Source organism: Notolabrus celidotus, chromosome 9, assembly GCF_009762535.1.
Source record: "Notolabrus celidotus isolate fNotCel1 chromosome 9, fNotCel1.pri, whole genome shotgun sequence".
NCBI classification, from domain to species: Eukaryota; Metazoa; Chordata; class Actinopteri; order Labriformes; family Labridae; genus Notolabrus; species Notolabrus celidotus.
In genome coordinates this window covers 6,701,524-6,727,644 of record NC_048280.1, presented here as the reverse complement: position 1 = coordinate 6,727,644, position 26,121 = coordinate 6,701,524, and the positions used below count along the sequence as shown (strand labels likewise).

Below are 26,121 nucleotides of genomic sequence, written 5' to 3'. Positions count from 1 at the left end.
CACTTGACAGCTGAAGCTGAGTCACTGATGCATCATGTCCACACGTGCACACAGTGTAACAGTTGCCCGTGTGCGTGCAGACACACACGCTAACACTAAATGTTTTGTATCACAAGGCTGCAGCCGGGCCGTCAAGCGTGTATGCATCCCGGACACCCTGCTCCAGTTAGCTTCACTGCACATGCATCACACACAGACGCACACATGCACACGGTCGCACACTATCTCCCTTATTTTTGTTTCTCTCCCTCTCTCTCTTTCCCTCTGTTTCTGTCTACCATGAAATCTCTGCGCACATCATCCAGATGAAGCAAGCAAATCTGGCTCCAAAGGCCAGCTCCACACAGAGCGGGCTGACATACAGGCAGAGGCAGCAAGACACACAGGCACACAGGCCAAGACACTAAGCATCAGCATCACCCTAATCCCTTGCTCTTAGAGGGATCTAAGCCATCACACCCACTCCAAAAATATCAGTCTTAAAGGCAAAGTCCTGTGCCCTCTGTCCCACGGCACCAGAAGCATACAGACGTAGTCTCCAAGCTTTAGGGGGTTTCTAAGGCTGTACTCTTTCTCATCGAGGACTGAGGCAATAACTTTAATGGAGTTTATCGGATTTTTTATCCCCCCAGACTCAGAGTCAATGTTGAAGTTTTATTCTGTACATTGCATTACACTTTGTAAAACCAAATCTCTTAAAGCTTCAAAGAGATGTTTTCCTTCCAGTTTGTACGTGTGAAAAATAGATATGCTGACTTATTTTAAACATGCCCCCCCCCATGTTTCTTTATGAATGAAAAAGAATAATAACTTTCTTTATATAGAACCTTTAAAAACAAATGTTTACAAAGTGCTCTGACAAACAAATGCAAAACAAAATACAACGCAAGAGGTTAAAAAGAATAAACGTAAGTGGTGTGACAATAGACCAATAAATAATTGTTTAAGAGGTTTTTCAAAATAAATAAATAAATGAATATAAATAAATAAATATAAATAAATAAATATAAATAAATAAATATAAATAAATAAATATAAATAAATAAATAAAATAAAATAAAATGGATAAGTAAATAAAGGCATTAAAGGAAAATAAAAGAGATTTTCAGAATAAAAGGATGAAATCACATCTGAGAAAATAGAACAAGTGAAAAGGATAAATAAGGATAAACATTAAAATAATAAATGAAAAACTAAATTATAAATTATAAATAATCAAATAAAATGATCAAATAAAATGAAAACCAATTAATTAGTTGGATAAAAACTCAAAATAATAAATAAACAGAGATAAAAGAGGTTAAAATGATGAAGTCATATATAGCAAGTCTGTAAAATTATGATGACAGCTAGCTGAAAAAAAGAGAAATAATCATAAAAAAAAAAGGTCCAAAACAACATCTATACATTCTTCCTGTATTGCTGGTCTGCTCAGGATGGACGAAAGAGCATTCCACATCAAGATGGACAGTCACCAAGCATTGGAGGAAACATGGAAGTTTTCAGTGTAACATGTCTGAGCTCCAGTCACACCAAGAAACAGATCAGGAGCAACATAAATTGCTACTATTGGATGTATCATGATAGTAAGTGGGGTTAGCATGTTGTTGTTTTGTTTATTGGCCAGTTATCTTGTAGCTTGCAGAGGCTGAAAGAGGTTCAGTGCTAGTGAAAGGTAATTTCAGTTAAGTTATTTGTGAAAAACTACTGCTGTCAAAATTCCAGGTATGCTTGGGCAAACTCCTCCCCCATGAATTGACACATTTGACTCCATCTTTCCCTGGTGGTCTAGTTCCCTGGTGGTCTAGTGGTTAGGATTCGGCGCTCTCACCGCCGCGGCCCGGGTTCGATTCCCGGTCAGGGAACGCTCTTTGGGGGCGGCAGTAGCTCAGACTTGGCTTGGGAACCGAAGGGTTGCTGGTTCGAGTCCCAGTATGGACAAAGTTTGGCAAGTGGACTGGTGGCTGGAGAGGTGCTGGTTCACCTGCCTGGGCACTGCCGAGGTGCCCTTGAGCAAGGCACCGAACCCCCAACATCTCGGGGTGCGCTGGTGGACGGCAGTATCCCCACTCTGACATCTCTCCCTAAGCATGTTCACTGCATGTGTGTGCATTTGTATGTATATACCAAAAAAACTGTATGTGTAGCATGTCCAAAATAGCATGAGTGAAAAAATTGAATTTCCCCCCTGGGGATCAATAAAGTACCTTTATCTCAGCTGCAATGTTGTGCATAAAAAAATGTGCTTGTCAACAGAATGAAGTGGTGTGACAATCGACCAATAAATCACTGTTGAAGAGGTTTTAAAAAAACAAATAAAATAAATTAATAATAATAATTATACATTTTATTTATCAAGCGCTTTTCTAAAAACTCAAAGACGCTGCACAAAGGATAAAAACATCATATAAAACAACAGAATAATAAAAACATGAATAAAATACATTTAAAAGCAATCATACGTTAAAAGCAATTCTAAACAGGTGGCTTTTGGTGAGTGATTTGAAGGTGGACAGGTTGGGGCAGTTTCGAATGTTAAGTGGTAAGGCGTTCCAGAGGGTGGGGGCGGCGACAGAGAAAGCTCTGTCCCCCAAGGTTCGGTGCTTGGTGTCAGGTGGTAGGGAGAGGAGGTGGGCGTTGGAGGATTGGAGGTTACGGGAGTGGGAGTGGGTGAGCAGGCGGGCGGCAGAGTTCTGGATGTATTGTAGTTTGTTGAGTTGTTTTGAAGGAAGGCCATAGAAGATGCTGTTACAGTAGTCTGGAAGTGATAAAGGCGTGGATCAGGGTTTCAGCGGTGGAAAAGGAGAGAGATGGACGGAGACGGGCGATATTCTCAAGGTGGAAGAAGGCGGTTTTGGTGATGTGCTTGATGTGCTGTTCCAGAGTGAGATGGGAGTCCAAAATGATACCGAGGTTGTGAACATGTGAGGACGGAGTGAGGGAAGCATTGTCGATGGGGAGGTTGAAGTTGTTGGTGGTTGTTGTGAGGGATTTGGGGCCGATGATTATGGGGTCAGATTTTTCACAGTTGAGTTGGAGGTAGTTTTTTTGCATCCAGGATTTAATTTCAGTCAGGCAGTTGGTCCGGGTGGAGAGGGTTGGAGCAGTTATGGAATTGGTGGAGATGTAAAGTTGGATGTCGTCAGCGTAGCAGTGGAAGCGGAGAGGCATTAAAGGAGCATTAAAAGAGGTTTTCAATGTTTTAAATGTGTCACTTACTAAATCAAGGTCACCCAGGTCTGTTGAGTTTCAGATTTTACAGAGTTAGAGTCCCCCCCCCTGTAGAGGACCTCTCTTGTGACCAACTTTGCTTGGATTCAAGTCAGTGTAGTCCAGAAAAGACACGTCAAGGGACATACAGTGAAACTAGAAAAACACATTTTTGAGGGGAGGAAATTTCCAACAACAGGAGATGAGATTCAGAGCACTCATGGTCTGTAGTAGAGCCTCAAGGTTCAGCATAACTTTACTCTTTATAACTCTGTAACAGGCAGCTCAAAGAAGCTAAGTTTTGAAGGTCAGCATTAAGAAATAATAGATATTTGTTGAACTGCAAAGTAAAGGGGACGATAGTGATGATCTTACCATGAATATAACGGAACATTAATGAAGAGCATTCAAGATATGACTCTATGTCATCAAGGACTTCTTCATTTCCATATTAGTCTGATCCCTTCAACAGGTGAGCAAACTGTGACAGCCTTTGAACAAGGACACATATTCTGCTGCTTGCAACCCTTCTGCTTATAGAAGTGAAGAAATACGTTCTATGAAGCTACAATATCACATCTCAGCTTATGGAACGGCAGCCAGCTTAACTATACCCTGACTAAAGCTAATTTCATGGCATAAAGCTTTGATTTCTTTCTAAAAATGCCTGGGAACGTGCTCAGAAACCACAGTAGGGTTGTCACATGAACGCATGGTTTCAGTTTACCCTCTTACATAATGCGAGGGATCACATATACAGGCTTACATGCTTACTGCCTCGGGGCATCTCTCGGTCAATCTTGAGGGATTTTTGAGAAGCATGAAACCCCTCAGCTGAGACCTCCACGCCGGTGATGGAGGTGTGACGAATGATGAATGAATAGTAGAGTACAGCAGAGCAACGTGACTGCATTTATGCAACCTGTAGGCTGCAGATTCTTACGCATAATTTGTGGTTAGTGCGAGTTAAATGAAGAGCAGTGCTAGAAAGTATTAGGAAAGGGGTTTGTTAAATGCTTCATGTAATTCAGGCTTCTGATAGACGGACATTTTTAAGCACTGATATCTGCAAATTGGAACTATGAACTCATCTTTAACCAATGTGCATGTTAACGTAGAGCTGGGCAATATTGAAAATTATGTTACAATGATAGGTATCAAATCATCATTTCATTTTAATTATGATGACCGTTTGTTAGCTTGTATCTGGATTTAGTTTTCAGATGAGCTTCTTGAATCCATCATTTCTGACGGTGCTAACAGGAAGTAGGTATTTTGTGGTAATTTGCATAATTTGATTTAAATTTACAACAAAGATATCAAAGAGTGGACTGTGTATCAGTTTATAGAGTATTGTTTTGAGTTGTCCTCTCCCCTTTAAGATTACTAAATGTTTTTTCCCACAGTGCAGTGAATGCATCACTGTTATTCAGTGTTCAGTTGTACTACGGTCGCGGTGGACATTAAATGTGTTCAACATGCACAGCAGAAATTGTCTCTGTGCTCTTCCTTTACCCACATCCTGAAATTCTATTTAATGAAGTTAAGTTAATAGTTAACACAGAGTTGACACAGTGTCAGACAAACGACTCTGCTTTGAGCTGGTAGGTTTCAGCTGTCTTTACATTCTGCTCCTAACGTCTTTAAGCCCTGCCTACCTCTCACTCTGCAATATGATTGGCTGTTCAATGCGGTCTTCTGTCTAATGTTGGGTGGCAACCAAGCGGCAACCTCCGATCTCAAAATATGAAGCCCATGCGGAAGTGTTATGAAGTGCAATACATCGAGAATCTGCTTGAGGCTGGCTGCAGAAACACCAGAAACCACATACACACCCATTCAAATAAGACGATCTTTGCAGCATTAATAAACATGTTTACAGCCTGGTTCAAAAAATGGCTTGGCTCTACATCGCTAATTTCTCTATCGACACACACCTTACGGGAGGTGAATTTTTCTAACGTGACAGCTCAGAAGTTATTAAGATTACAAGTTTTTGCCCAAATAAGGACATGACTGACGTGACTCCCGGACAGGTACACATAGCTGTTGGCTAGGAGGCTCAAACTCCGCCTCTTTAGGTCCCACTATGCCTGGTTGCCAACGATTGGCTTGAAAACAGCGCTCAGGAACAGATGGGTGATGTCATGGAGACTACATCCATCATTTATAAAGTTCAGTCAGACAACTCACGTTTAAATTGTTTATTGTAGCAGCAAATACATATTCATATTTGGCGCCCAGGCTCCGGCCTCATCACTCCCTGCAGATAAGTTTACATGCAGACTTTGAGGAGTGATGAGCAAAACATACTAAACACCCCCGGAGCCTGCAGGTGGAAGCTGGGGAGGCGGCGGGGAAGAATAAAATATCAGCAATGGCATGCAGCAGCAGAGGCGTTGACAGGCAGAGGGAGAGATGGGAGATTTTTCCCCAGTTTAAATAGACCGCCAATTTGAGAGGCAGAGGGCAGGATTGGATGATGGTTATGAGAGTGGGACATGTGACGTGTATGGCATTGCAGTTCGAGTTGTCTGCCTGAACTAGCTCGCAGGCGTCGCTCCATTCTATGGTGGCAAATAGCATTTCAGGCTCATTAGCGCCCCCTCCCTTTCCAGTGGTTGGGGGGGTGTAATTACAGGTTTATCTTTATCAAACATTTGATATATTTATATTGTGAATTTATGTCATTATAATTATCGTTATCGAATTATCCCCCATCCCTATGGGAATGTAATTCAAACATAGTCACAACACAGTTATCTTCAAATATGCAACAAGCTGGGTTTTGCCTGTGATGCATACATTCCTGCATATGTTATGTTGTGTGTGTATTTTCTAACCTTTTACCTTCAAAAGCATCTTTTGTATGTCCATGAGTGTTGGTGAATGTGTGTGTGTGTGTCTGTCTCCTGGTTGCATCAGTCCTGTCAGTCTCTCATCTCTCCTTCTTTCCAGATAGCTACCAAAGTAAACACCAGCTCAACCCTCTACCTGTCGGAAAACACACCCAGTGCACGAGTACGCACACAGAGAATAACTATGCACACCCTTATTGTAAATCAGACAAGAAGGGAGAGTTTACAAAGTAGAAGACATAAATAAAAACTCTGAAATCAGGGTCTGATACAGATCTGGAGTCAGTGAGCCGCTTTGATGAAGATCCAACTCACTGTGATGGAAGGAGAAGGTGAGGGAGTAAAAGACGGATAAAAATGGAACAAATGAACGCTGAAGTCATGTGATCACTCTGGAGACACTCTGCACACCTCCCTCTCACCCTCTCTTTCACTCTTCACTCTTCCTCCTCCTCTCCTCTAAGATGTGTTAAGTGATGCAATATGGCAACAACAGGTTGTAACATGGTGGGCTTGCTTAATCTGTTACTAGTTCGGTAGAGCCCTGCGTTTGGAGGGTCCACTGTGTGTCTCTGTGTGTGTTTGTGTGTGTGTGTGTGTGAGAGAGAGAGAGAGAGCACGTGTGGTTACTGTGGATCTATGAATGGCATTGTTTCTGAGAGAGAGCTGATTAGGCATATAGCTTAGAAAGATTAAACGCACACAGTCTGTGTTTGTGTGAATTCTTTACATGTGCGTTCCTACACACCCATGCATAACTTTGTGCTTCAATCCAGGTGTGCATTAGTGTGTATGTGCAGGAATAACAAGTGCTTTGTCTGCTGGCACTGATGTCTGAGTGTGAGATGAGACGGCGTGTGTGTGGGGGTGACTGTGGGGGTGGGTAATGGTGCTAAAAGATTTGCTGTATATAATAAACTATGTATCATAAAAACAAATTATATGTAAAAGAGATTATACGGTTTATGCTAATCTGGCCTGACTTCACACACGCACACTCGGCTGAGAACACGTTAGGATCCAACATTTTTGGAAGGATATTAAAAAAGGATTTTGTACCGAAAGACTTCACAGCGATTATCTCAAAGTTTTGACAATTTCTAAACATGACATGAACTTAGTGTTTCCTCTTCATTGGATTCTGGCAGCATCAAAAGGAAACCAGTCAACAATGTCTGGCTGATATCCAACATTTCAAACAAGCCTGTACTTTATTCTTCAAGACATGAAATGCAGTGTCAAACATCCACACACACACACACACACACACACCAATTCTCAAATGGTTCAATCTTTACATGAACACATGCAATCATACATGTGTCAAATGTGGGCTAAAGTTCAACACGCATAGCTACACAAGACACACACACACACACACACACAAAAGGGAACCTACAAACAAACAACACTGTACACAATCCCACCCCCGGGCCCCCTGTTGGTGCAGTTATGACTAATTGATGTACCAACATGTTGTTGCAGGACTGAGTCCATCAGGCGGCCGGATATAGCTGCACACCATGTGCTGCATCAGACATATTTAAATGGGATATTTCGCTGTCTATTCATGGCAATTCAAAACAGGAATAAGAGACATACACCATAAAAATAGGGAAAATGTAACATTTAAAGGCGGTATTGATTTTGAATCTCATCATGGCCTACAAAAAAAAGGAAAAGCATACGTGCTTTATTTTTACTTGAGGTGCAATAAAATGTAAGTCTTTTGCATATACTGCACATATGTTTGAAGTTGTATTCATTCTTACAAGTGCAAGATCTAGGGCTGGGCGGTAATTCAATAACAATAATTATCCTGATATTATTTTCCTCAATATAAATATAACAAATGTTTGATACAAATTTGATGTATTGAAACCTGTAATTACAACCCCCAACCACTGGAAAAGGAGGATGCTCTAATGTGCCTTAAACTCTAGTTGCCACCAAACACTAGGCAGAAGAAGACGGCATTGAACAGCCAATCACGTCGCAGGGTAAGAGGTAGGCGGGCTTACAGACGTTTTGCAAAAAACTAATTCTACACTTCCTGCTTCCTGTTAGCACTCTCAAAAATGACGGATATGGGGTGCTATTGGCCTAGCGGTCTGAGCGACCCACATACAGAGGCTATAGTCCTCGTCGCAGAGGTCGCCCGTTTGACTCCCGGCCGCGACCATTTACTCTGGGATGCACCGAAATGAAAATTCATGGTCGAAACTGAAAACTGAAAGACCGAAATAAATTAAATGCCATTTTATTATGCCAATAATTAGTAGGGAGACAGGGGACAGTTGTAACACTTGCACTTGCTCCAATCAGGAATAAGTTAGGACTCACCTGATTCACTCTGCACATGCTCAGTTTAGTTGCAGCTAGTTTGCATAGTAGTTTGAACACACTGGGTTAAAAGAGCTCAAAGTTATAGACAGAAATGTCAAAAATGATACAACTGTCCCCGGTCTCCCTTACCATTGCATTTATGGCTCTGACTGTGTACTAACCTCACTAAAATCAAGGATCTCATTGAAGATATCAGACAACGAGGGTGCATGCACCTCATCTGGTTCAGACAGACGAGTCCTTTTTTCTGCTCTTTGTTCCCCTTCTCATGTGCTGTTTTTTTCCAGTGGCCAAATTTTCGGTGCATACCTCATTTACTCCCAAAGTTTCCTGTCTCTCTTCAGCTGTCCTATCCATGAAGGCAAAAATTCCCCCTTAATATAACTTAAAAAAAAAAAAGATGGATACAAGAAGCTTATCAGTGAACTAAATCCAGAAACAAGCTAACAAACTATTTGCTCTCTTCAACTTTTACTCAGGAGAAAAAAATCTGCCTTTAAATTTAAATGAAATAACGATATATTATTTATTGTGACAACTATCGATATCGACTGACATGAACAATTTCCAAATAACATCTCTTTCAATATCGCCCAGCTCTAGGAGCATCTAGAATTAAAAATGCAGGACAAAGACAAAACTATTTTTGCTCTTTAGACATTATGGATGCATGAAAACATCTCTAAACTGAAATATTTCAGATTGACTTTGATAGAAGCTTTACAGACATCAAGTTTCTTCTTCTTCTCCCTCCTGTCTTATCTATAAATTCTTTCAGTTCTCTAACACTTGGCGCTCCTCTTTGAAACTCTGTCCTCTTTTATCAACTTCCTCAGAAAGAAAAGCTTCGACAAAGAAGAATACCTGAATTTCTTATCACTCATTTCTGCATAAAGTCTCCTGGGTTCGCTGTATTCTAGTCAGCTCCCACGAGAACATCAGTGAAGTGCACTGTGCGTGTGTGTGTGTGTGTGTGTGCATTAACAGTATATTATGTATGAAAGCATGCTCTCATGTATGCGTGTTCATATGTACAGATCGAGCTAGAAAATATCTCTGCGCCATCATGCCAGCGAGAGGGCTCGAGTGTCCATATGTGTGCGTCAGTTGATGTGTGTGTTTGTGCGTGTATAGCCAGGGGGGCTTAGCAGCTTACTGGACCCCCTACCAGCTTTAGGCAGGAACAGGAATTAGGCAGACTGTGGGAATTCTTACTGGGATTAAAATCACCAGCTCTAATCAGAAACGGGGAGAGAGAAAAAAAAGAACGGGTAAATCCGCCAAACTGTGAGTTGAGACGTAGTGTGACGGCAGCGTGTGTGTGTACGAGAGAGAGAGAGAGAGAGAGAGAGAATAAGAATTATGTAATGATTCAGTTACGTTTTTTTCTAATCATGACATTATAGAGAGCAGGCTTGGGAGCTTTGGAGTTGTGAGTGAGCAAAGAAGAAGAGAGGATGAAACAGGAAAAAAAAAGAGAAAACCACCGCACTTCAGTAATCACGTCTAATGAAAACTTAAAGACTGCAAGCGTCCGAGCCTCAGATCTCAGAATGCACTGTCCCTGGAGAGTCCTGCATGCGCTCATGTGACGTGTGTGAGCATGCCTCTTGCATGATATAAATGGGTCAACACGTTTGAATGATACAGAAGCCTGCAGAAATGTGCATTGCCAGCTGCTTTGTGATGACTTCCCAAATTTAAGCAATATTGAATCAGTATTTTATCTTCAAATAGTAAATTTAAAGGTATTTTGATGGCAAACGGTGCTTCTTGCATTCCCACTCCTCACCCTGCTCACCTGTTCTTGCACTAGCAGATACGATCTCTGGTGAGGAGTGTGCAATGCTTTATGGCACAGATTTATGGCAGAAAGGCCCGAAGGCAAATTTCTTCTCTTGTACTCTGTTTTCTCAGTACAGACACAGAGCAGGAGCAACCATACCACACTGGACATCGATGGAGGAGAGACCAAGGAAAGAAGCTGGAGGACATTTAATCTGCAACTGGATCTGAGAGAGTAAATGGAATGAGGTGTAGGGGGGCGAAGTCACAATAAAATAACTTGGATGATGTTTCTTAAAGGGAAAATGTGACGTCTGTTTCTTCTCATGGAAAATTAAAGCTCATTGTTTCACCTGTAAATCAATACACGTGGACTTAAATGGATACCTATACCCAGGAGAGTGAATAGCATCCATGCATGCATGTGTACACTCAGGTGAGCTAACTCACTCATATACAACCTTAATAGCACAATAGCTTAATTCAAATGTCAGTCCTCTAGACTAGGCCCCCAAAGGACTTCATTCATATGCAAGAGGACTTGTCTGAAGCACTCACAGTCACTATGTGAAGTTTGAGTGTTTCTATGAGCAGTTTGTGCAGAGTATGAGCAGAGGGTACGAGTGGTATAGGCATGTGCACGGTAACACAGGGGTTCCCAATCTTTTTGGCCTGTGACCCACGAAATATTTGGTGCCGAAGACTCCATGCTTGGGATAGAGGTACCGGGGAGTATTTGATAATGTGCTCAGTCATATTTTTGATGAACCAGGAATACATTGAAAGCTGTCAACTTCCTAAAACTGAACATAACTTACTCCAAACTGGCCCATAAATTGAGCATAGCAAACACCTCACTAAAGATAAGTCTCGCAATGAATACAGGTTTTTTTTCCAGCATATAAAAGTCAGAGAAGGCTGCCTAACACAGGACTTCCACCAGATCCGTGTCCGGTCCGTCTCCGATCCGCTGCAGTCCCGCTTCGTGCTCTCTCATCCGTCAACACTTGACAGAGCAGGACCGCCAGACCACTGGAGTCAAGGGACCGGTGTTTTCCTGCAGTCATTACTGAAACAATGATTCTCCTCCTCCTCTCCTCATCCATGTTGTCTTTCTGGTCTTCTGAAAACCTCTGACCTGTTGACTCCAGGCCTGGCTCCGCTCACCATAACGGTTTGTTGTTGCAGTTAAGTGAAATACGATCTGGTGATAACACAGAGTGTTTTATTCTGAAAATTAACCGGATGTTTTCATTTTGTTTTGGTGAAACCTGACTTCCTGTCCCACTCCATCTGCTCTGTTGAGATTGATACGTCGTGCTCTGGAATCCAAAAATAGAAGTCTTGCGTCTCTGATCCGTTGCAATGGAGCGGATCCAGCAGATGTTAACACATTGACTAGAATAGAAACCTATCAGATCCGGTGCTGTGACGGATCAGAGACGGATCTGGTGGAATTTGGCTGTCAGTCTGTCGGTGTTGACTGGTGTTTTCACGAAGAACAGCATATTCCAAGGACAGTACTCAGTGAATTTGACATTCTTAACAGCTCATAAGACATCACACCGATGTAGTGGCGGCGCTGTTTCGTAATCAGTCAAGTGCAGTGGAAAAGACGATGCCAAAAGTGCCCCAAAAGAGGGCGCCTCTACTAAAAACAACATGCACATGGATTGCAGAGAGAGAGAGAGAGAGAGAGAGAGAGAGAGAGAGAGAGAGACAGAGGTCACGTAACAGCTTGACATATAACAACTGTACTCCAGACCTGGGGATGATATTGAAAAAGGTATAAGTGAAATTTAGAGTGAACCCTCTATTATGTGTAAATATATAAGGCGAGAGAGTACAGCTTAGGAGAAGAAGTGAATCTCACTTTGTCTTTAATGAGCATCATTAGACCACCAGGAAGCAGACATGTATTATTTCAATTAAAAAAGTTTTCCTTTAAATATATACAGATCATTTCATGACAACATGGTGTATGAAAACACCAAAAATACAAGAAATAAAGTGTCTGATGCTCAATGTTTGCCATACCTTACAGTTCTTATGTTTTACTACAGTTGGGCATGCAAAGGCCTTCCAACCAGAGAGACTAAATCAATGCGTACATCTCCACCGCCATAACAAAGAGATCTAATCAGGCAAAAAAGTGAGACCACCTGAACGGGTGCACCATGGGCACCACGGGCCTCTGAGCGACCATGAGCATTTCTGTGGCCTTGTTTGTTGCATATGACAGCCCTGGCTAGCTTGAACTTCACAGGTACTCTGCCCTCGGGTTCATCCATGTGAGAGAAAGTCCAGACATTTGAAATAAGCCCTCGGTCATTCTCTAACCCAAATTGTTCCCCTCCACCACACCCCGTCCCCGCAAGCTCTTTTCCCAATCAGGGTGTGACTCAACAGCATGATTTGCCCACAGCACTCAAAGTACACTCACACAAACACGCCTGGCTTCCCACTGGATCCAGTCTTTGCTGTCGGCTCTGTGTGAGGATGACAGCGAGTTGACAGATGGAATTTTTGCGTTATTACCCAATTCACATGAGTCTCCAAAAGCACGGACCGACTTGAGCCTTCAATTAAAGCTGAAACAAATCAGGAGACTTTGTGCACCATTTACAAATATACATTTTCATTTCTAGTTATGCAACAAGCATAAATCTGTAGTCCTAAATTAAAGCTCATTTTGTGTCAACACAAATCTATGCCTTCAATTTACCACTGCCCTCCACCTTTAACTGTGAAACCTAACTTCTCTGCCTTTCACTAACAGAAATACACAATCTGTACTTTGCTACATGAACAATCAAAGCCATCTAAGTTCAAAAATGTCCACCACAAAAGGCGGCCTCCAATTTTAAGTATCCAACAATTTACTTTTTCCATGCCGCCAACAAGCAAACCACAAATAGTGTATTGCAGAAATCCACCCCTGCACAGGAGTTCAAATATGCGTACCCAAACACACAAAGACATCTTAAAAATACCACGGTACAGGCCAGAGAAAGTTCCAGGCTCAGATTTAATTCAGTGTGACAGAGGTTTGGTTAGCTGTTATGTACATCAGAGAGCCGGCAGGGCAGCAAGCTTTCATTATGTGGCAAACGAGACCCAGTTTACTGGCGGTGGATGCCCGGGCTGAATGTCCAACTGAAACATGCAACATCTGACATTTACGCACACATGCAAAGTTTGAACTGAAGGGCGACTGCGACGGTCTGTCTGTTGGATGCGTTCAAAAGGGTTCAACAGCGTTACAGAGTGGTGTGTTTAACTTACCTGTGTGAAATGTGTAAAGTGGGTTTCTGAATGTCCCTGGACTCCTTCCTTTTGTACCGTCTTGGATTCAGTGCAGAGTTTACTTCTTGGTGATTTCCCTCATGGCTGGAATGAAACTGAACCTGAGGATGAAGACAGGAAGAAGAAGAAAAATATGAGTTATTCTATACCGGATTTGTCAAAAAGTCACTGATTCCAGTTTTCAGATTTGAAGATGCTCTTCCTCACTGATGCACAATATCTGTGGGCTGTTGACAAACACAAACATCTTAATGCATGGGGAAAATGTGGTCAACATTTAGCATAATTCTTCTGACTTTTTGTATAGCTAACAAATATTTTAATGAAAAAAAAACAACAATCTTTATCCAACATGTAAGTACAATCAGCAAAAATGGCGGCAATAAATGTGTCTTTTATATAACACCTATTTTTAAATAAGTCTTTCTGACACTGACGCAGATCTGCTACACGTTGTGGATGACTGCAACTTCTGCAAACTCCTAATAAATATCAAAAAAACTTTGACTTCCCTTCTCCTTTTGTCTCGCACATAGAGTGCGCCTTTTTAAAAACATAACACAAAGCACGAGAGCGATACTGTAATTTACTTTACAGGATATAAAATACAAAAAAGAAGGAGAGGAAGGCAACGTCCCTCCAGTCCAAACAGAGAAGAAGCTTTTAAAATTCCTCGCCAACAACAGATGGTGGAATGACTCAACAATGGCCAATGAAAATCTCTTTAATGACTATCAGTTATTATCCTCTTAGCAAGTCCAGGCTCCACAGCCATGATCCCTTCTTTAATCAGCTTCGGAAAAGATGACACCTCCACGGCAGAAAGTTCACAGGAAACGAGCTCTTACTCATTGGATGTCGTCACACTTAGTATCATAAGTATAACATCAGTCAATGTGAAGTATTCATATAAAAGACAAGTAGATTGATGCACAGTCCATTTTACTGTTCAAGCCTCAGATTTGAATTCCTTTGGCGCGTCTTTGTCACTATTTCGTCCAAGCTGAAACACTGATCTCCAGGTAGATGTTGGCAAGCAGGTAAGAAAAAGCTAACTCATTAAGTCTCCTCTTGGGAAAGAGTAAAATGTGGGAAAATTGGGGCGCCGCTTTAGCTTAGTTGGCAGAGCAGCCCCCCCCCCCCCCCCCCATGTAGGAGGATTTAATCCTTCTGCACTGGTCATGGGATTGATTCCCGTTCCCGATGGGATTTGGTGCAAGACATGAAGGGACGTGCACGTTTAGCCGACTGATCAGCCTCACCCGTTGGTACCAGAATTACTATTTGGTAAGAAAAGTTATTAATAATATTTATTATTGTCAGTCCAGAATGCTGGTCATGTGTTGTGTCGAAGCTGTAGCACAGCCAGACCTGTAGCTCCAGTGAATGGCTACTGCCATAATGCTACCATGCTAGACTATCTGAAAGCAAACAGGCACAGATAACACACGGCATCTGGTTGTGCGGTTGTGCAGTTTGGCAGTATTTTGATGTAGTTGATGGGAATAAAGTTGGATGTAGGTTGTGACCGATTGGTAATGCAATACAAGCATGCACATGTGGACGAAAGGAGGGACGAAAATTTGGTAGCTGCTAAATAAAGCCATACTAGACTGTATAAATAATGGACGTAGTATCCGTGACGTCACCCATCTGTTTCTGAAGCATTGTTTTGATGCAAATCGGCGGCGGCAGCCATCTTGGAAATTCTGAACACAACCAAGCTGCTGTTGAGTGAGCGTGAGGTAAAGAGGCGGGCCTTGAGCCTCCTAGCAAACAGCCAGTGTTCCTACCTGTCAATCAAGTCAGCTGTGACTCTCATATTGGAAAACTCGTAATCTTAATATCTTTGAAATTGCCGCGTTATGAAAAAAATTCAACCCCCCGTACATTATGTGCCGATCTAGAAATGAGCTATCCAGACTACACTCACTACACTTTTTGTACCAGGCTGTAAACATACACAGATCAGCTTTTTTGAATGTGTGTGTATGTGATTTCTGGTACTTCAGGAGCCAGCCTCAAGTGGACACTCGATGAACTGCAGTTTTTAACACTTCCGCATTGGCTTCAATTCTTGTGACTGGAGGTTGCTGCTTGCCTCTAAACCAATTTTACATAGATCACCCCCAGACTCTCTTACCCATGTTGCTGTGTTGAATAAATTGTGCTCATTTTTGACTCTTTTCTGATTTTTTTTAAACCTTTGATCTAGTTGGCTTATCAGATTTTAAATTCCATAAACTGATGGGAAATTAGTTATTTCAGCACACAGCGATGTCACCCCCTGCTCTCCTTACACTCTTACCTGTCACCTTCAAACACAAGCCCAAGAAAACCCCCCCAAAAAATGTAAAAATACATTTGGTAGTGTTTAGGATTGCCACTAAAGCATTAGTTTTGCATGCAAAGATGGCATTAAATGTTATTTTATAAGAATGGACAACTAGTGTTTTATATCCGTAGTTTAATGCTGGACTGTATTCATTCCCTTTCCCACATTCAGGGTCTAAGGGAGCCAAATGTCTATCCCATAATGCACTAGTGTCTCACACTTAATGTCATGGCCTTTTATGAGAGGGGAAGGGCCTCCTGTTAGCACCTCATCACATCCTCTTTTTACCACAAGTTCAAGGACGCTACACACACACACACACACACACACACTGCCACGGTCAAACGCAAGCTTTCGCACGCACACTCCCATGAGCAATAATTCAATATTTTTACACACACACAGTAAACTCACACATACACATCAAATCTGAGCAAGTTGTTCTGACAGCAGAGTGCCATGAGCCACTGGACTGTGTTTCAGTTTGACAAGCAGGTGGTGTAGCATCAGCGTTACCAACCTGACCCTGAACTACATCATTATTTACAAAACCAACTGTTGTTTACAACCAGAACAATAATTTAGGAAGTATGGCCGATACATAATTCAGAACCAAAACGACCCTGCGACCTTTGCTCCGAGCTGCTTAATTCCTCTGTGAAATCAAACTGCAAGCCGCTCCTTTCTTCTTCTCCTCCTTCTTCTCCTCTACCTCTCTTATTTCATCCGCTCTCATCCAGGCCTCTGGTCTTATTGGTTTCACCCCCTCCAACCTCTTCCTCCTCCTGCATCTCTCTGTTTTTGATCGTGCCGAGCAGCAGATTGGGTGCTCAAAGGAACCGCATTCAATAATAAAAGAAGAAGAGAGGATGGAGGGATGAGGGAAGAAGGATAAAAATGTATTGTGTGCCCCTTCTGAGTGTCCCTGAATGATTTATAACACAAACTGACGCTTGCATGAGCCTCTGGGGAAGTTGTGGCTGCACTTCTGCTCAGCCTTGCTCACTCCGACCGGCCTGGCATTTGTGTCCAACCAACAAGAGGAAGGTAAAGACAGAACGAGGGAAAGAGTGAGAGAAAGGGGAAAGGTGTCTTTGTGTTCTTCAGACTTTGAAAGGGATCTTATTATATAAATACAATCTTATTTAGGGCTGGGCAATAATTTGATACCGATAATTATCTTGATATAATTTTTCTCAATATAAATATAACAAATGTTCAATGAAATTCATTACATTTAAACCTATGATTAGACCACCCAACCACTGGAAAGGGAGGGGGCGCTAATGAGCCTTAAACGCTAGTTGTCAACTAACAGACAGAAGAAGAAGAAAGCATTTAATCCAATCATGTCGCATGTTAGGAGGTAATTAAATATGCTTTTAGGATGTGGGTAAAGGAAGAGCACAGAGACAACTTCTGCTGTACATCTCGAACACGTTTAATGTCCACCGCTATCCTAGAACAACTGAACACTGAATAACCATGATGCATTCACGGCACTGTGGGAAACGTCATCACTCCGTTCATAACCCATGGTACTCTTAAAGGGGCACTACTCAGAGCAATACAAAACTTGATAAATCTTTGTTGTAAATTAAAATTAAAATATGCAAATTATCCAGACTTGTGTAAAATAAGACACTACAAACTAAAACTTCACAAAAATCTCATATTAATTACACAAAAGTCCTGCTTCCTGTTAGCAGCGTCAGAAATGATGGATTCAAGAAGCTTATCAGAAAACTACTACTTGAACTGTCTTCAACTTTCACTCAGGAGCAAAAATCTGCCTTTAAATTTAAATATGAAATAATGATTTCATATTTTTCGTGATAATTATCGATATCGACTGAAATGAAAAACTTTATCATGATAACAACTTTTTCAATATTGCCCAGTTCTAATCTTATTACTAATTTCAGAGCTGCAGCCAGCATTTATTTTCCAACTTGATAAATATGAAACACATGAAAGATTTATTTTCAGAGCCTTCATTGAAGTCTAGAAATGTCTTGTTTTATTAAAGCAGCAGTTCTAAATTAAATAGAGCTTGAGTATACCCAGTCCACAAGTAAATACTACATAAAAGCTGCAACACTGAAAGTCTGAAACTAAAAACCAATTAGCAGTTTTGCTTGGATAAATAAATGAACGGATTACTTAGATTTGTTCCTGATTAGTTTCTTGGCAATTGTCAGATGAATTTAACTGGTTTCAGTTCTAGTTGTATAAAAGTAACAAAAACAAAAACAGGATTTTGGTATAAAACCATAAACCAAAACTCTGTGTCACTCCTTTGAAATTAAACCTTCTACAGAGAAGAATCAATACCAAAAGTACTCTGTTTTAAGTAGTTACATAACATTACCCCCCGATGTTCAAAGCAGAATCCTCCTTTTTAGGAATGAACAAAACTTGAGTGAAGAATAAGATCTATGCTGGATACTAATCAACCTTGTATTTGTCTGAATAACTTAGAATAAACCTACTGAAAGTTCCTCTCAACAATCCAGCTGACTATTATGACATTTCTAAGGCTGGGCTGAAAGTAGGACCAAAGGTTGCCTCAGATAAAGAAGAGGTCAGCTTGGTTCACTGGTGGCCTTGTGGTTAAAATACACTCCTATGCTACATCAGCTGAAAGGGACTTTGAGCATAATAATAATTCCAATCTGCCTGTGTATCTGCCTGTGTATGCATATTTATGTGTATATTTTACTTCATTGCTGAGGTAGGGTTTAGTATGCATTTAACACAAAGAAATGTAACAGAGAAAATCGCTGAAAATGAGCCACATGGAATCATAGACTGTATAATTCATGGATGTAGTATCCTCGACGCCACCCATCTGTTTCTGAAGCGCTGTTTTGAAGCCAATTGTGGTGGGAGCCATATTGGAAATGTTGAACTCAACCTAACTGCTGTTGAGGTAGTGTGAGGTAAAGAGGCGGGCTTTGAGCCTCCTCGCCAACAGCTACAGTGTTCCCGCCTGTCAATCATGTCAGTCATGTCCTTAAATGGGCAAAACTCGTTATCTTAATATCTTCTGAAGCTCTTCAGACCAAAGCCGTTTTTTGAACCCGGCTCTAAACATGTTTATTATTGCTTTAAAGACCATCTTTTTTGAATGGGTGTGTATGTGGTTTCAGGTGTTTCTGCAGCCAGCCTCAAGTGGACGCTTGATGAACTGCAGTTTATAACACTTCTGCATGGGCTTCCTATTTTGAGACCGGAGGTTGCCGCTTGCATGGGATGTGTGAGTATCATACGCCCCATGGTTTGAAACTAAAGAGAGAGAGAGATTCCGATAGTAAGCAAAGGGATTTAGAGCCAGTGATGATCCACTTCCTCTGCCTTAAGCCTGACTTTAGACAGACCTCCTACTTAAGCCTGATTTAAACTTCTGCGTCGAATTGACGGCGTACCCTACGCCGGGGGTCCGCGTAGCTCCCGTACCTACGCCGAGGCATACGTACGTAGCAGACGTACTACCCATAGAACCGACGTGGACCGCAAGCCCTGTGATTGGTCCGCTCAGCAGCATTGTCTTTCACGCATTTACAGCACTTCCGGGATCCCGGACATCGGCCGCACATCAGCTGTGTATTTCATCTCCTCCTCTCTATTCTTCATGTAATCATGTCTGTATGATAAACAGCAACATGTATCAGCTGTAGATTAACATAACACGCTTTGAATCTCTGAGGAAAAGTAAACAGAGATCGTAGCGGGGCCGGAAGCAGGCGACCGGCTATCAGAGAGACCACACTGCCCTAAAGTGTTTCAGCTGAGAATTGCTGCGCGACACTGACTCATCAACACACAAGTATGTAGTGCTCATGTCCGTGTCAGCCCCTGCTGCGTAGGGGAGATGCAGAAGTATAAATCAGCCTTTACAGAATAGGAAATAGTGTGTGTTGTTGAGAGAGATAGTTACAGACCATCAGAAGGAGGATGCCATATCAATTCACCAAAATAGTACTTTGTCCATGCCTGGAGAGTTAAGGTCGGGGAATGTACAGTGTACAGTCGATTGTGTGAAGCAGCGAGGATGAGGATCAGCACCTCCAAATCTGTGGCCATGGTTCTCAGCCGGAAAAGGGTGGATCGCCCACTCTGGGTAGGAGGAGAGTCTTTGCTCCAGGTGGAGGAGTTTAAGTATCTCAGGGTCTTGTTCACGAGTTAGGGGAAAAGGGAGCGCGAGATTGACAGACGGATCGGGGTGGCCGGTGTACCGGTCTGTTGTGGTGAAGAGGGAGCTGAGACAGAAGGCAAAGCTCTCAATTTACCGGTCAATCTACGTTCTAACCCTCACCTATAGTCATAAGCTGTGGGTAGTGACAGAAAGAACAAGATCGCGATTACAAGCAGCCGAGTTGAGCTTCCTCCAAAGGGTGTCTGGGTTCAGCCTTAGAGATAGGGTCAGGAGCTCAGACATCCATGTGAGGCTCAAAGTAGTGTCGCTGCTCCTCCACATCGAGAGGAGCCAGGTGATGTGGTTCGGATGTCTCCCTGGGGAGGTGTTTTGGGCATGTCCATCTGAGAGGAGACCCAGAACACGTTGGCGAGATTATATCTCTAAGCTGACACGCCTCGGTATCCTCCCAGATGAGCTGGTGGAAGAGGCAGAGGAGAGGAGTGTCTGGGCTTTCCTGCTGAGACTGCTGCCCCCGCGACCTGGACTAAGCGGAGGAAGATGGATGGATGGAAGGTACAGTGTAGGTTTGTACTGTGCTGTAACATAAATAAAATCTCACCATACTTTGTACAAAAGTATAACAAGCTTTCCGGCAAAGTTTGCTGGAGCTGGAGCTAATGATGAAAATCTTCATATCCGACTCCTACTTTCTATTCCTCCTGTTGCATGACACACCGAGATATGAATCATGATTCTGAGTCACGAGCCGTCGATTTCCGAGGCAGATCTTGGCAAAGTGAACTGTTTCGACAACCTTGTATTGCATTTCTGTTCATGGGCAAAACAATCCAATAGAACAGCTTTCAGAGGGATCAGCCAAACAATTAATCAAGCTGGGTGTGATATCGGGTATCAAACACAGACTTTGGCCGAGTTCTGCCCTCTTTCTGTCTAGCTTCTCACGTGGGAACATGAAAAAGTTTGCAAACTGTTAATTTGCACAAAACACTGTAAAGGAATAGAATTGTATGACTTTATTTGTCTATGTTTGAACTTTGAGCACTGATTTGCCTGAGTTTCAATCAGTAACAATGAGTCTTAGTGTCACTTGAGGATTCCCAGAGAGCCGGATGATGACTGAGGTGAGCTTTTGGTGAGTCACGCTGGAGCTCGGTGTGCTTTAAATCAAACGACCCACGGAGAAATACCGCCTTAAATAAAGCTGAGACAACCAAACACGAGGCCATTTTCACAATACGCAAAATTCTCCCTGGATGAAAATAAACTAATCCACGGAGAGATAGAAAGAAACTAAACATTATGTCCTGATTATCCTGCCAGGGCGGCATGGCGGTGTGGATTTTTATAGCTGTGACTCATTTTCACACAGTGAGAAATACACACTGAGACACACACACTGAGACACACACACACACACGTATACAAACTGTATGCTGTAAAGCAGGATTTGGAGACTTCGGGGCAGCTCTCATCTCTGCAGCTTAGTGACACTATTGAGACACGCATGCATACAAACACACACACACACACTGAAGACTTTTACCTTCTCAGATTAGCTTTAAGGCTAATGCCAACATAAATGTGGGTGTTGGTGGATTGAGGGACAAATAGGAGACAAATAAGTGGCCTATCCACCGACTTTAAAACTCCGGGCCGACTCCAAATCTGTAATTTATTTGCAGAGATTTCCTCTTGTTGCCTTGAAGCAAAAAAGCCCAAAACTGCACAGTAGCAACTCCAATCGTGTGTCTGAACTTTAAAATTACAACAGGGAGAACCAAAACACAAATAAGTATCAATACGGAGGACTTATACACATTTATCCTACCCTTTGGAAACTTCTGGGGCTGTCTTTGATCAAGTCATCAAACAGTAAAACACAATGAAGCAGTATCAGGCTGGATTGGCTGAGTATGCAGTATGGAAGTAATAAGATAAGATAAGAAAAGATAAGATAAGATAAGATAAGATAAGATCAAAAGACGAGGTGGTGGCTGGCCATAATTCTCCTGCCAGCCACCACCTCCACAGGGTCCAGGACTGAGCTGGCCTTCTTCCCCAGTTAGTTCAGTCTTGCTCTCCTGTATCCTGTCCGCCCACAGCAGGTGAAATCCTTCCAATGTGGCATTCGTGTCCGGTGTTAGCTCTGTTAGCATGATGCTACTTTGGTGCTGGGTTAGCTCATCCACCTTGCACAAAGCTAGCTTAGCTCCATCCCAAAATCAACAAATCTTCCAACCAGCTTCTCTACAGCTCAGTCTTTAAGAAAATATGCTAGAAATGCTATCACAACATACTCTGTAGCCTGATCTGTAGGGTTGTCCTGATCGGATTTTTTGGCCCCCGATCACGATCCGATTTTTTAATATTGAATATTTGCCGATACCGAGTCCCGATCCGATCCGATACTTGTGTTAGTCTAAATAACAGTTGCACAAGAGGTAAGAGAGTTGAGCTGCACACTAGGGATGGGCAATGGTTTTCAAATATTCAAATATTCGTTCACGTTGTAAAAATCGAATAGTTACTTTGAATATTTTATCATTTTAAACATACAAAATGTTTATCGTTTTCACCGGTGCCTGGCTGTAATACGGTATTCCCGCCAGACAGTCCAATCCAATCCAATCCATTCTATTTATATAGCACATTTTAAAAAACAACAAGGTTCCCAAAGTGCTGCACAACCAATACAAACGGTAGAAATAAATATCAGTACAATTTAAAATACAGTACATTAAAAGACAAACAGAGATCAACACAAACTCTCATGCTGTATTAAAAGCCAGGGAGTAAAAGTGAGTTTTAAGTGGCTGTGGCTAAAGAGTGAAAACGTAAATATTTGGGAGTGGCAGCGAGATCAAAACATGGTTGCATGCCACTAGCTAAGGAGTGGCATGCCTGTATAGAGAACGGTAGCTGCAGCTAGCCACGAGATTGCTAATGCTAATGGTTTGGTTTACGTTTGTGCCTTTTTTTTAACCATATGTCCCTGGAGAGTTACCGTAGGGTGCGTAGAGCATTTTTCTGCAATGTGTTTGGCAGTGCACACGTGAGTTCTACATCAATGTCCCATTTATTATACACAGTGCTAAATTACACTTGCGCCTTCTGCTACAAATTGTTTTCAGTGACAGCTGACGGAAATGATCGGATGAGATGATCGGCTCAAATGTCGATCACTAATCAATTAAAATACGTCCAGATCGTCTCCGATCCGATAGTTGAGATCAGGATTGGGACATGCCTACTGATCTGTATAGGCTCCTATTGGATATTACAGAATTTTAAACCTTCCCAAAAACATCATTAGAGGTGCACATCAAAAATGCACTCAGTATATGAAAAGATCACTTAAATGGACCTCTAGTGGATTATGTTTTTGGAAGCCCCATGTATATTTTTCATGGATGGGTATCCGGATTTGGGATTTTTTTTTTTTCAGGATCAAATTTGGGAATGGAAGAATGGAGGAGGATGGAAATACGTTGAAATGGAATACCTCAGACCACTAGCATTAATAAAATATCTGAATACTGCTGATATTTTCTGATATACCTGATGATATACTCACTGTCCAGTAGTTCATCAGTTCATGTAATGAAGCTCTCAACAGTGCTGAACCAAATCATTCACACCACCAGACTAATAAGAGGGGTGCAGCGTGCGTTTTGCCCTAAAGCTTTAGGTCAATATCAATCGTAATCTCCATATTGATGCAGAGAAGCCACTTTCAATCATGCAGAGACTCACAAGGTATTACGGTGTAGAATAGCACACGCCCAAGCACTACACATGAAAGCCTTCACACGTGGGAAATATTTTCACACTGTCTTTTCCTCACACATGTCCATTTATAGGCTTTAAGTGTAAAGTGGCAGCCATGCAATTTTAAGCTAGCCTGTGGCATTTGGGAGGTGTTTGGAAGTAGCCAAGGGCTACGGGGGGAAGATAATCCCTCTCCATTATGGAGCTTTAAACTGAGGATTTGTTCAGTACTGTCACTATGTAAACTTCAAGCATCATTAGGATTTAATCACTCCAGTATACACATGCTTATTCAAACAAACATAGAATCTTTTGGCAGAATACCATACGTGATTTCATTAGCCCTGCCTGGACTCTTTGTTAAGGGCTGAGCTTTTCTGTCCATCAATCTGTTGGTTGTTTTAAAGGGAAATATGTCAAATAAAGGTTTGAATAATTTAAGCACAAGCTCAAAGGTTTTTTAAGGTTCAAAAGAAAATTGTAGCAATTGCCAGATGTGGGTCAAATCCTTTGACTGGTTAGGAAACAGACTGAAATGACCAATGAAGCCCATTTGGACCCACAAAAAGCCAATAAGACCTTCAGTGATAGACAGATCTTTTGCTATATTGTAACTTTTAATGCCTGTAACCGCTGAGGGTGCATGTGTCAGACAAGACCGACAAGACAAGAGATGTTTTGTTAGAAAACATGGCTTACACGTGTACAAGACAAAACCAATGGAGCTGTAAGAGTGGGGATGTCTCGTGACTAAATTCCCATCTGTTTAAACACAAATTTAAAGTCCAACTACTCTTACGGTCAGAAAACACACCTAAAAAAAGAGCTAAATTGAGTACACGTACCACAGCAATACACAGGATCACTGCGTCAGCGGTTAAGCAATGTCATATTGGTTTGCCGAGAATGCCTAACATCACCAGCCTTTGGTCCTCCTTGCAGGTTAACCTCTACATGCGCTGGTTACACATTGCCCCACTTGGGTTGTTGCATGTATCTAGATCAAAAGACTGCTAAACCAAACCATGCTATGAGATGCATCTGTGCATACTCACATCAGAGTGGTATAGTGTTGTAGTATTATGGCATTAACTGGAGCTACAGCCCAGGCTAGTGGCAGGTGACTGTGCAACAGCTAACACGATACTTCCACCAGATCCATGTCCGGTCGGTCTCCGATCCACTGGGGTCCAGCTCTGTGCTCTCTCGTCCATCAACACCCACCGGTTGCATTTTCAGAACGCAGCATGGAGCAGGACCGCCGGACAGCTGGAGTCATGTGACCAAGGTTTTCCCACGGTAATTACAGCACGAAGCGGATCCAGTGGAAGTTAACACATTGACTAGAATAGAAACCAATCAGATCCAGAGCCGTGACAGATAGTAGACGGACCGGACATGGATCCGGTGGAATTTAGCCGTGACATTTCCGGCTGCTAAAAATATTAATAGTTTTGTTTAACCACTGATTCTGGTACTGACTAGCTACAGTGACAATGTTTAATCTTTTAGTTGGTTGTGTGAGAGGTACTGCCTTGTCCACAGGGGCGCCAAAATTGACACAGACAGTTTCTCACAGGAGAACCAGAGGGGTCATTTATGATATACCAGCAGACGTATTTAAGCTACATTAAGAAAATGGAGAAGACCTACTGCAGAAAAGAAAACATTAAAAAATGAAATCTAAATAAAGAGCAACAAGAGTCTTAGGTCCACAAGGGTGCACTTATGTAGCTTTCCCCACAGAGCATGAGCTCTGCTGGTGAGAACATTGAAAAACTTGCAGCTAGATCAGAATCTCAGAGATAATCTCACAGAAGACATATGTTGGTCCAGATCACACACAGCTTTGGTCACACACATTCTGCCACAAAGACCATCCCTCATTCAGTGTGAAAGCTTTTTTAGAGCAATCCCATGAATCCAGAGGGGTCAGTGTGTGTGTCTGTGCCCCTGGAGTGAAGCCTGGAGTTTTCTCTATTAAAGCCATTCATCCTCTCTGGCAACTATCAGTGCTCGCGCCTTTTCAGCTGAGCTTTCTTTTTTCAACCTGGTCAATAGTGTGTGGTCTACTGTCTTGCTTATTCCAAACCCACACACTCTTTCTCACACAGGGAAAAAAAAATCAATCCCTGTAGTGTCTTTTTTTCCAAACCCCTCCCCCTTTTTTGATAGATGAAACAACACACACACACACACACACACACACACACACACACACACACACACACACACACACACACACACACACACACACACACACACACACACACACACACACAGTGAATGAAACAAGCTAACACACTAAGTACAGTGTCATAGAGTGCCGTCACCATGCTGTTCAATTATTC

General features: G+C 42.1%; 1 protein-coding gene and 1 non-coding gene across 5 annotated transcripts in view; one reads left to right on the top strand and one right to left on the bottom strand.

Moving 5' to 3' along the window:
* taok3a (TAO kinase 3a) overlaps positions 1-26,121 on the bottom strand; it is a 111,632-nt gene that overhangs the window by 52,697 nt on the left and 32,814 nt on the right. For all 4 annotated transcript variants that reach the window (XM_034692692.1, XM_034692694.1, XM_034692693.1 and 1 more), the window contains one exon: positions 13,485-13,606. The gene's annotated coding sequence lies outside the window, so the exon portion shown is untranslated. The remainder of the gene's footprint in view (positions 1-13,484; positions 13,607-26,121) is intronic.
* Positions 1,794-1,865, top strand: trnae-cuc. Its single transcript has one exon. It is a non-coding gene; the product is annotated as a tRNA-Glu (tRNA).